This window comes from Helianthus annuus, chromosome 8 (genome assembly GCF_002127325.2).
Source record: "Helianthus annuus cultivar XRQ/B chromosome 8, HanXRQr2.0-SUNRISE, whole genome shotgun sequence".
Classification (NCBI taxonomy): Eukaryota; Viridiplantae; Streptophyta; class Magnoliopsida; order Asterales; family Asteraceae; genus Helianthus; species Helianthus annuus.
In genome coordinates this window covers 87,306,393-87,318,220 of record NC_035440.2, presented here as the reverse complement: position 1 = coordinate 87,318,220, position 11,828 = coordinate 87,306,393, and the positions used below count along the sequence as shown (strand labels likewise).

The 11,828-nt window shown below is 36.9% G+C and overlaps 1 long non-coding RNA gene across 1 annotated transcript; it reads right to left on the bottom strand.

Moving 5' to 3' along the window:
- Positions 1-1,167: 1,167 nt before the first annotated feature.
- On the bottom strand, positions 1,168-2,993 carry LOC110873343. The gene is made up of 3 exons (XR_004865345.1): positions 2,585-2,993; positions 1,518-1,880; positions 1,168-1,439 (listed from the first exon to the last, which is right to left on the bottom strand). It is a non-coding gene; the product is annotated as an uncharacterized LOC110873343 (long non-coding RNA).
- Positions 2,994-11,828: the final 8,835 nt, after the last annotated feature.

Genomic DNA, 11,828 nt, shown 5'->3' with positions numbered 1-11,828 from the left:
GTGACAGCTTGTTATAACATGTGATGTTATGTGATTGGTGAATGTTATGTGACAACTTGGTATCAAGCACAGTCATAGGCTAATGAACTTATATTGTACTTCGTTGAAATTAAGAATGTATTTTGTGTTGTTAAACTTGATTTCGGCTTGTAGTGTATTACGTTGAGCTTATTTTAGATATGTTCTTTTGAATTATTAAATAATATTTTAGATTACTGAATTTTGAGAGCCATGTATTAATTTTTTTTTTCAAAATCGAGTCAAACCAAGCTGAGCCGAGCCAGCTCGGTGTAAAACCAAGCAGAGCCCGAGCTTAGATTTCCAGCTCGGTTTCAAATCCGAGCCGAGCCAGCTCGATTTATAATTGAGCCGAACCCGAGTTTTGCCCTAGCTCGGCTCGATTCAGCTCGTGAACAACCCGACATGAAACATGAAACAACTCTATGTATTTGGGTTTGAACATGTATATTATTAATGAGATATTTTATGTTTTTAACTATACGCTCTCTGATAAGTTTTAGAATAACATTATTATCATAATCTAGAATAACATTATTATCACAAGGGAGAGCGATTTTGTCATGATCTTCCAAACAGGGTGACAGAGCCAAGCACGAACTATGACCGAACCCCGATTAAACGGATATAGATCATAGTATTAGTCATGGTCCAACCGGTTAACATGACCGACAAACCTAAAATCCAACTGCACTATTTGGTGAGACCATGGATTCTAGTTTGTGATCATAATATCCCCTAGATATACATATAAATACCAATTTGACTTAGCTGATTACCTGGCCTAGACCTTTGAAGAGACATCTAACTTATTATTAAACTAGGTGGACTTTTTCCTATATATGTATATATTGGTCAAATATAATCCAATACATCTACCTAAGTTTGGAGTTACACGTGACCTTTTGGTGCAAGTATCGATGCGGTTTCCAATTGTCAACATGACATCAAATGCGAACACAATACCTTAACAATTGGGATGATATGGGCTGAAAAATGGACTGGATTTGGCCCGAACCGATCAAGGTATTTTTATCACTTTTGGAAAATTTGGAAAAGATGGATTACTAAATTTTTGTTGAATATTGAACCTACTTCAAGTAAAGAAATATGATAACAACATTGACTTTAATTTATGGTATACTAGGTTATCTCCCCGTGTAATACACGGGTTGAACACTAATTATATGCTCTTGAGTCACGTCATAACAAATCATTCTTGTAGATGATTAAGTAAGGTACAGATGATTTAAAACAATAATAAATACAAAAACATTGCTATATTCTTACACCTATTACTATATTCTTACATCCAAAGATCATATGTTAAGCCAGCCAGGTGTACTCCTCTTATACGACAGCTAGGTTTACTCCTCTTATAGAGACTTTCAAGTGGTTTCCTATTCAGTTAAAGCTTTTAGCTGAAACCGTTAAACTAATTAGACATACAACGTAACTTAAGTCAACCCTTTTGTAGGTATACAAGTTAAAAATCTCACCTCTAATATGTACATCACAAAGCCAAGCATACAAAGCATTAGATTTCACAAGTTATGAATCAACCAGAACCTACATAATAGTAGAAACTATGAGTATGATGGTTGTCCGTTAATTATATGACTGAGTATCAGTCTCCCATTTGGCTATAAGAAAAACCAAGGTATACCATATCACATGATCCAAATGACTTTATAAATGTCCAATTGTTAGTGAGCGGTTCAACAAAACACTTAATACTGCTACTGCTACGGCTAGGATCTTTCACATTTCGTTCCCAGAACCTACCTACTTCTGATGCTTTTGCTATCACAAAACTTTGCCTACAGAACTCCTCTGGAGGAAGACTTCCCCTCTAGCAACGCCTATAATGAAAGTTAGTTTCACCATCATTGATTTCACAAAAGACAAATATAAACTACCTATACAATACATGCACGCCTTTAGTAATAAATAAAGTTTATTGCCTCTCTACCAAAAACATAAAATATACATTATATCTAAGCACCCGTTCTATGACTATATCATGTTCATATATGAATTGATAAGGTTTCATTGTTCTATGACTATATCATGTTCATATGTGAATTGATAACGTTTCATCTGATGCAAGTTTTATGTATGTGAAAAGCCATGAATATTTTTGTATATTTCCAAAACTTAAACCATTCTACAGCAGGGATGTGGCTCATAACAAAACATTCCGTGTTAGGCTCTTGCTCTTATTTAACTTTTAAAAATCATACAGTAATTGATATTTAACTCTTCATTACACACTCATCACAATTCTCCACTTATATAAACTTCAGTTTCCACTTTATAAGTCTCAAATGTCAATTTAATTACTTTACACAATATAAAAACTGAAGTACTGAACAAACTATTTTCATGTTCATGAAAGAGAAATTGAATCGTCATCTACGTCAATCTAAAGTATTAATTATTAACTTTAATGATTTAATATGCAAGGTGCAACTAAAACTAAATATTGCAGCAAAATTAATGACAAATCTACAATTATAAACTAAGCTATGGCGTCATCAAATTCAAATGCAATCAAATTCGATACCGTTAACATAGAAGTGTCACCGAATAATATTTCCAACTCGGCGACTCTGCTCAACGAATCCACTTCGGAACTCATCTCTTATCTCTTCCACCATAGCGCACAATTTGCTTGTTGTCGTTGTTCAAGATTTTTCCTCCTATTGTGTGATAGTTTCCGTTAGGTTAGGTTGTGTGTGTGAATGTTGACGGATCATTGAGTGAACAGAGAGTGAGGAGAAGAGATTAGATTGGTGAGCAGATTGAGATTTAGGATACGCGTGTTTTGAGGAAAAAGTTTTCATCCATCCATTCGATCTTCTACATGAGGCAATCAATTTCTTCCAACAATCGATTATACATCGACCGGTTGGATCATATGAACGTTGTCGTCATTAGGGTTTGTTTAGAATGGGAGGAAAGTGTAAATGCGAAGTGGGATTTGTTTGATTAAACCTATCTTCCGAGTCGGGTTATTTAGGTTAATGGTTTAGCGGGAAAAATCATCCAAGGACTCCTAAGCAATCGACACGTGTTCTCATTTAGTTTACTTTATTATATGTATAGATAATGTAATTATATTTTTTTTTTGAACGACAAAGATTACATAAACACTCCTTTTAAATTACATCAACTCTATCCAGTGTTGTAAAAGTCGCTAGGCGGTCCCTAGTCGGCCGACTGGGGAGTTGGGAGTAATCGGAGTACTCGGAGAGTACTCGGGGAGTACGCGGACATGGTAAATATAAAGAAAATTAATTGTTATATATTATTTATGTGTTAAAATAAGCATGATTCATGTCAACTGAGTATAATTTAAAATGAAACATGTTTAAAGTTCAAATATTCTGAATACAAGTCCGACTAGTCTGAGTACAAGGCCGAGTAGTCCGAGTACAAGGCCGAGTATGCCGATTTTGACCGAGTTTGACCGATTAAAAGTCAACAAACCACGTTGACCGCCTAGACCGACTACGTCCAACTAGGCTCCGACTAGGCACCGAGTACTCCCGAGTAATCCCGAGGCCGACTAATTGAGACCGCCTAGGAGGAAGTCGCCTCGGAGGGGGTCCGAGGACCGAGTACTCGCCGAGTACTCGGCCGAGTAATCCGACTTTTACAACACTGACTCTACCCCATGCCAGGATTTGAACCCTGGTCTCTCCCCAAGAAGCACAAAGCCTCTACCACCTCTCCAAACTGGTGATGGCAATAGTGTAATTATATAGGATGGTTTTTAACCACCTTCCTTTCTCTCTGGATACATTTGATTATCTTAAACGTACTATGTACAAATGTCTATATGATTATCATAATTTTCTGTTTAAGTTGGTTGTATATTGAATAAACGCACTATGTACAAATACTTATACGATTAAGAAAATATAAACCATAAGAAAATGCCATGTTTTATTAACAACCCATCTCCACAAAAGAGTATCTTACACAAACTAGCATGTCACAAACGCTTGCCATTTTCCATTAAACAATCCAGCCATCAAGCAAAACCACCTGCCGCAACCTCCATCGCCAGTCCCCCTTTTTCGCCGTCAAATTTAGGAACTTCCACCGTTGGGAAAATCGCCCTTTCCCTTGGTGGGCTGTGCATGATCTTACTTTCAGAAGCTACTTTCACCCCTCGAACAACTTTCATCACTTTACGGGCGAGCCCAATTGCTAAATCTTTGAATGAATTACCAATCATCCTGAATACCTTGATCTTTATTTGACCCCTCTTTGGTTGGCTACGTTTTAGTGTAACATTGGGAGCAAAAGGGGCCATATTTTTTAAGGTAGTGTGTTTAAAGTTTAAACCCAAAAGTAGAATAAAAATGTTTTTGAGTGAGAAAGAAGTGCATGTGGTGGGTTATATAGAGAGGGTGGAAACAAAAGTGCTTTTAACCAATCCCAAGTATTTGTCTTTTACTTTAAATGTACAAAAATTAATTATGAAGATCCAACAAAAGAACAAAAGATCCGACACACATCAAAAGATCCGACACACATCAATGGAAATTAACGACCTTGAAAAAGGTGTACTAAAAGAAAAAAAGTATATAGAATAAATTTCTAAATATCTTTCTCATTTATTAGTTATTACAAGTGAAAATTTACTTTTTAATAAACATAACAGTAAATGGATGGCCAAATAAAACACAATCCGACATAAATATATTTTTTATAACTAATCTGATGGGTCGGAGTTTGGAGTCAGTTGGCCGTGTTCTAGTCTTTTACGAGCCGCAGAAGAAGGTGCAACATAAAGATAACTCATTGAAAGAGGCACTGACGGGTTAGGGTTTAGTCTTTTACCATCGAGCCTGTGGATGAGTGGTAGTCCTGTGACTTCTAAATAGGATGTCATGAGTTAGAGTCTCACCTGGGCAAATTTTGTTTTCGGTTGAGCTAGTGAATTTTCCCAATTTAGGGTTTCTTTTGAGAGGGTGGGCCGGGTTATTATGTTCTATTCTTCGGGCGAAAGGGTGATCCCGGATGTTTTCTGTTTAAGAAAAAGGTAGTGATGAATCTTAATATTAATAGTAGATAAAGTATTGGCTAAGTAAAAATGAATGGGGTTAAGAAAATAAGAATATGATGATAAAACAATTTCGACTTTATTACATAAACACCTAAGCAAACAAAATTGAATATTCAAATAGTTATTCAGATACAATTTAATTATAGTCAGGTGACAAATTACAAATCTATGTGGTGCCCATTGTGACGGTTGTCATTCACTAACATCAATACATCCTTGCTTTTAGCTTTAGGTTAGTGCATGTGGACCCCAGAATCAACCAATGACCATTTGTGTTTGATGAATATAGTTGTCTCGTTGGCTATAACAACTTGGGGTATGGTGAGATGGGGGTTGGGTTTGGGTTGGGACATGAGTTAACACGTGGTTTGGAGGGGGGGGGAGGGGGGGGGGGGGGTGGGGGTGGAGCAGACATGGGCTGACCCACATTCAACACGGTATGGTGGAGCAAGGGTTTGGGGCGTGAGTTTGGTGGGCTTCGCTGGGCTGACCCGCTGGACTACTTGAATATTTTTTAAAACAACAAAATTAATTTTTTAATATTTTTAAATAAACAAAATTACAAAAAAATAAAAAATTCCTAACGTTTATATTTGTTTTTTTATCTCTTCTCTCAAACCCAAGACTAGTTGTAACTCGTCACCCTCTAGGTGATCAATGGGCTGGGATAGAAATTTCAAATCATCCCGTCTTTGTTTCTGGGCATCTCTAGCGGCATCTCTAGCTTCTTTGCTCCTTCATATTTCGGCTCTTTATTGTTGGAATATGTTGAATGTATCCAACTTGCATGAAATGTCATCCAACTGATCGCTGTATATTCCCCTACGCGAGCCCGAACTCCCAGCTGAAGGTGATGCCGTACCAGATCTTGATTTTTGAGCACGCCTTTTTGCGACATCTCTTCCATACTCAGGCCGGTTTGGGCTTGGCGAATCATCCAAAAGGTCCTCAAACTCTTGATCTCGTGCATCAGATTGGGTTTGGGACGAGGCCCTTGACCTTTTGGAAGACGAGTTACTTTCGCTACCAATGGGGATATTCGCCCACTTTGGATGGAACTTACAAATCTCCCAACAATGCATGAAACGGAAGTCGGTCCCACATTTGATTTGAATGTGACCAATGCATTTGTCACAATGTAGGCTTCGGTTTCACCACTTTTTAGGTTTTGCTTTGCTTTATTTAAAAAACCACTATATTTTGTAAGTTGGGTGCTAATCTCGCTCCACTTCGAGGATAAGCTATCGTTTTCACGATAAGCCTCCCTTCCCAATTCTTCATGGAATACTCTACTAACCGCTTCCCACAGGGCGGTTCGATGTTGAGAATTTCCTATTTTAATAAAAACAAAATTTAATATATTACAAAGTTATATAAAAAATAACCATTAATAAAAACAAAGTTTAAGAATACCTAAACTTGGATGTTGAGATTGTTGACACCAAGCCCTCGCCAATGCAACTTCTTCAGCAACGACCCATTTTTGTTGTTTTCGTTTGACGGTTTCAAGTGCTTTATCCGCCTCGGGTTTTTTCTTATGACTTCTCTTTTTAATGGGTTTCGATGCGGAAGGAGCATCGTTAGGTGGTTGAGTTTCGGGGACGGTTTCGGTTTGTGAAAGGTCGATGGAGGTTGGTGAAAGGTTGATGGGCGATTGTGTAAACGGGGTAGGTATCGAATCGTCGGTGTGTGGGAAGTTAGTAAACACACGATTCCCGATATACGATGCATAACTCGCTTCAACGGGCATAGAAGAGTGTATGAAAAATGGACGAGGCATTGGACGATTGGGTGGTGGGCTAGGATTATTTTCTTGGAATGCATACGGGTTGTTCGAGTCATAAGCACGGTTATAAGGATGCATTTTTTCGTTTTGTAGAAGGAGAATTGAAGATGATTATAAAAGATGTGGTTGAATGTGGTAAAAACGGAAGAAATATGTGAGTTTTATAGTGAAAAAATAATTTTTTTAAACATAGCTGTTGGCCAACGGCTATTTTGGTTTGGCCATTCACAGCCCGCCATGTCAGCTCGCTTCCCCCGCCCCCCGCCCGGCTTGAAACCCAAGCCTCAAGGGCCACGCCCCAACCCAAGCCCACCCGGGGTGGTGGCTTGGGCGTTTTCCCCCAACCCACGCCCAACCCAAGCCCCATACCCCATAGCCTAAGGAAAAAAAAATCTAAGGTATAAAGAATGATAAAAGTGTGAGAGATAAATGTTTCTAACACCATCTGTAGTGGGCATGATTCTCACGTTTTTCTCTCCCAATCACGCTCCATCACGCCGTAGCCCCACCCCCGGGGCGTTTTTGAGCGTTTTCTTTCAAAAAAGCTTCCAGGCGTGTTTAAATCCATGCCTTTCTTCACCTAACTTGGCCAGTCATATAATTCCAACTCAAATAGCTTTATATTTAAATTAAAAAAAACAAGAAAATATTAATTAGGTAATCATTGATGGGGCATTATTGGGCATTATCCCACTACGCCCATTTATGAAAAACGCCTATAATGCCTCTTTGCTGACTGGGATGATACGTGTCGTAAAATGCCCATAAGTTGGGGCTTTATTTATATGTAACACTACACATGGTCTGAGGTGATATCTTGATGTTTAATTTTTATTGTTATCCATGTTTTTTGATATTACCAAGTATTAGATGACCATAAATGTTTCTAAGGGGATATTTTTGGGGATATTAGATCTATGGGTTTTTTATGGTTGAAAATGTAGATCCAAACATAGGAACATTACTTGGAAAGATTGGTGTAGAGATCCTTTGTATATGTTGTAAGTTGTTGGTGGTGCGGTCCTGTGTTTTTGTTAGGCCAACCGGTTTTAATGAAATTTTCCTTTAGAAAAAAATACTATAGAGCATAGGTTATTAAAAGGTGATGGCAATTTAAATAAAAATAAATAAATGATTGATGGTAGTTTAAACTTTTTATTTGAATGATAGATAAAGCATCTCCAATGCCTTATTTTATTTAAACAATTAATTAGTATTAACTTTAATATTTTAATTTACATCGAGATAGATGGTAAACGGGCAACAAGTTGCGTCGTTACCCTTTCTGAATAGCAAAACCAAGTCTTTTAAAAACTACGTCCATAGATCTTGATGTCATAAATGCATGGCCCTTTAAACTCGACTAAATAGGTACACAACCTCTGGCGCCAGGAAACCAAAGCTCACGTGGATGAGAGAGGGAGGAGATGGTGGCCGATTTGGATGAGAGAGGGAAACGTGGAAGAAAGCCCCCAAACATGTCCTATGAGAGAGGACGGGAGAAAGAGGGTCGTCCGGGACGTTTTCCCGGGTAATTCGGGCAACTGTAATGTGGCAACATTTTTGAAACTTGCCATTAACGGTTCTGTAACGTCTTTAAAAAATTTGTGAATATTCTTATGATAAGTAACAAAACTTATAAATTTGGATGTTCCAGAGGCTGTAAAGTATTAAAACAATTGTAAATATTCTTATGACAAGTAACAAAACTTATAAATTTGGATGTTCCGGAGGGGCAAGTTATCTAGTTCCATGTTAGATGGTGTATTTGTAATTTATTGATTTAATAGTTATACATTATATTTTCTTTTACTTAGACTGGAGGGTATGGGGGCCGGCCTTGGCCCAGCGAGGCCCGGCGCCGCACCCCCACACCGCCCCCCTGAGGTCCATCCCGTCGTCTCCGTCGCCCACAAGACGGTCTCGCCGGCCCTCTCCTTCACACACATACCTATACATACATACATATATAGAAACGGGATCAGGAGAAAACGCTCAAAAGTGTGAGAATGGTGAGAACGCTTCCTGGCCTAACACGTGTCACGCCGCTTAGAGAAAGCCGGGGGGGGCTTTTTTGTTTTTTCATATTTCTTTTTTATTAACGCGTGTCCCTTCATCTTTCCATTTTTTGGCGTTTATTAAATACGCGGCTTTTTTATAGGTTTTAGATCAGAATTATAGTAAATATTTTGGCGTTTTAAGTATTGTTTTGGCGTTTTTATTGATTTTTAGATCAGGATGCAGGCTTTTAATATAAAAAATATCAGTAATTTTCTTGATGTTATTATATTAAGTGTTTTGCCATTTAGGATACAGGTCTATAATGTGACAGGCAATTATGGCGTTTTGAAAGGATAAATAATTTTAAATTTTCCATGTAGTGGCATTAATATAACTATAATGTTTTTGGCAGTAAATGATACCGTCTCTTTATTTTACTGTTTCTTTCAATTTCATCTGCCAATTAGTGTTGATTTTTCCAGTAATACTTTGTTTGCGTTTTTGGCGTTTTATATAGCAACCTCGTACTTTGCTAGCATTCGTTCTCACAGTTTTCAAACTATCAGGCGTTTTGGTGTTTGTAGTTTTTGGCGTTTTATGCTCATTTTTTTTAAATTATCAGAGAATTAGATGATAAACAACAAAGAATTACATAACAAACAATAAAAAATGAAAAAAAAATTAAAACTTATAATCTAATTTCTCATTCAAATCTTCACTGTCATCAGCCTCTTCTACTTTAACATTTTTGGCGTTTTGAACCTGTTTTTGAATGCCTTATGTAGATCCTTATTTTCCTACATAACGTCCATCTTTAGAAGATGCTTATTTTTTGTGGCATGCTTTATGGTAGGTGGATATATACTTGTTTGATGACATGTTGAAGAACAACGCATGCTCTAATGTATCGATCCCTTCATGTCATCCATATATCCATCAAGAACAAAGTGACATGATGTCATATCAGTGTCATCAGTCTCTTTGTTTTGAATATTTGTCCATCTCATTCAGCAAAAGATTATAGAGATACCTAACTCAGAGAAAGTGAATCTTCTTTCAGATCAATACTCAATATAGCAGAATCGAGGGTCTGCATCTGTGGCTTATTTAAGTATTTTTTTGGCGTTTTTAAAGTGAATGGTTTCTAGGGAATATGGCGTTTGTTTCTGGTTTTGTGATAAGTTGTTTGTGCAGAGAAGTCTCTCTTTATAGGATGTTTTTGGCGCATAGTGTAGGCGGTATTTTATTTATAATAAATGATATTAATAAAGTAGCCGTCTTTTTAGTTTACTGTTTATTTTTACTGTTTTTTTGTTCAGCTTTTCAGGTTTGGCGTTTTTGAATGGGTTTAAGTAGTTTTTGGCGTTTTTTTTTTCCATTTTTAGCTTTTTTTTAATTAATACTTTTGCAAATTACTTTCATTATAGTTTGGGAGTTTTTGGCGTTTTTACTCCATTTATGGCGTTTTTTATATGCATTCTGACTGTTTTAGCGTTTAATTAAGATAATGTATTTTTTTAATTCTAAGTTGAAAAATACATTGCAAACAACAGAAAAAGAAAATTAAAAAAATTAAAATAAAAACAATTCATCTTCCAAATCTTCACTGTCATCGGTCTCTTTCTTCTTTGAATAATATTCGCTGGTGGTTTGGCTTAGCCATGTTTGTGTTTTTGTGGCTGTTTGGAAAGACAAAATGACATGAGTTTTTTTTTTTTTTTTTTGAATATGTATCTTCAAACAACTCAGTAGTGTCATTTTCATGCCATTAAAATATTCATCAAGAACAAAACACAAAAAATGACATAAGTCTGACCCCAGCATCTTTTTGTTTATGATTTGTCCATCTCATGCAGCAAAATGTTATTTTAGTCACAGCAGCTCATGGAAGAATGCATTATCCGACACTTTGGCGTAGAACAATATTTTGAATATACAAAAAACGATATTTCGCATTTTTGGCGTTTTACGAAGGAAATAGTGTATCTGAAAGAACTGTGGATCTTTTGGAATTTTTTGATGTTTGAGTGTTTTTGGCGTTTTCTAAGATGAATGGTATATAGTAGAAAATATGGCGTTTTTGAGTAGTTGTGTTTGATGTTTTGGGGATTTTGGCGTTTGTAAGTTGAATGGTATATAGTAGAAAATATGGCGTTTCAGGTCATGGGGGATGTGTTTTTTATGTCTTGGATGGTTTTTGTTTATATAGCGATGCGATTTGGTCCGTATTGGCGTTTTATTCATCATATGGTATAGAGATGTAAAGACGCTTTTACCCTTAATGGGGCGTGTCCACGTAATAAAATTGATGTTATTTACGAAAACGTCACCGCGCCAATCTACTCCATATATATATATAGCCCCATCCTCTACCCCCTTGGTCCATCCCCTTTATGCCCATCCTCACTTCCGGTGACGTGGCGGCCCATCCTCCCCACACCATAGCTTCTAGTCTTACAAGAAAACACTAAAATAACAAGAAAAAACAGATTCTTTGTATACGAGGATATGATTTGTGATATAGAAAATGTCACATTAGTTAGGGGTTAATCTAATTCTACTGTTAATTACATATATAAAAATGGTGCCTATAATTTATTAATTTATGTTTTAAGTAGTATTCTATACATGGGCGGAGCTTTATTGGGGCTGGGGATGTCTAGGCCTTCGTCGATTTTCCGGTCATAGTGTTAGTTTTGTCGGTGTAAAATATTGTATTTTTAAAAGTCCGACCCCTACGATTTGAATTTTGAGAGTCCGACGTCAATAAGCTTTTGTCCAAGCTTTGCGACTGATTCTATATACTTGTTTTGAGTTGATTCATATATCTAAATCTTTTAGTTCTGTCAATATCAATTAGGTGACCATCTGGTTCTCTCACACAGGGAAAGTTCTTGATCACCAGAAGTTTCCTAGAAACACGTTCGCACCTTTTATCCAAAT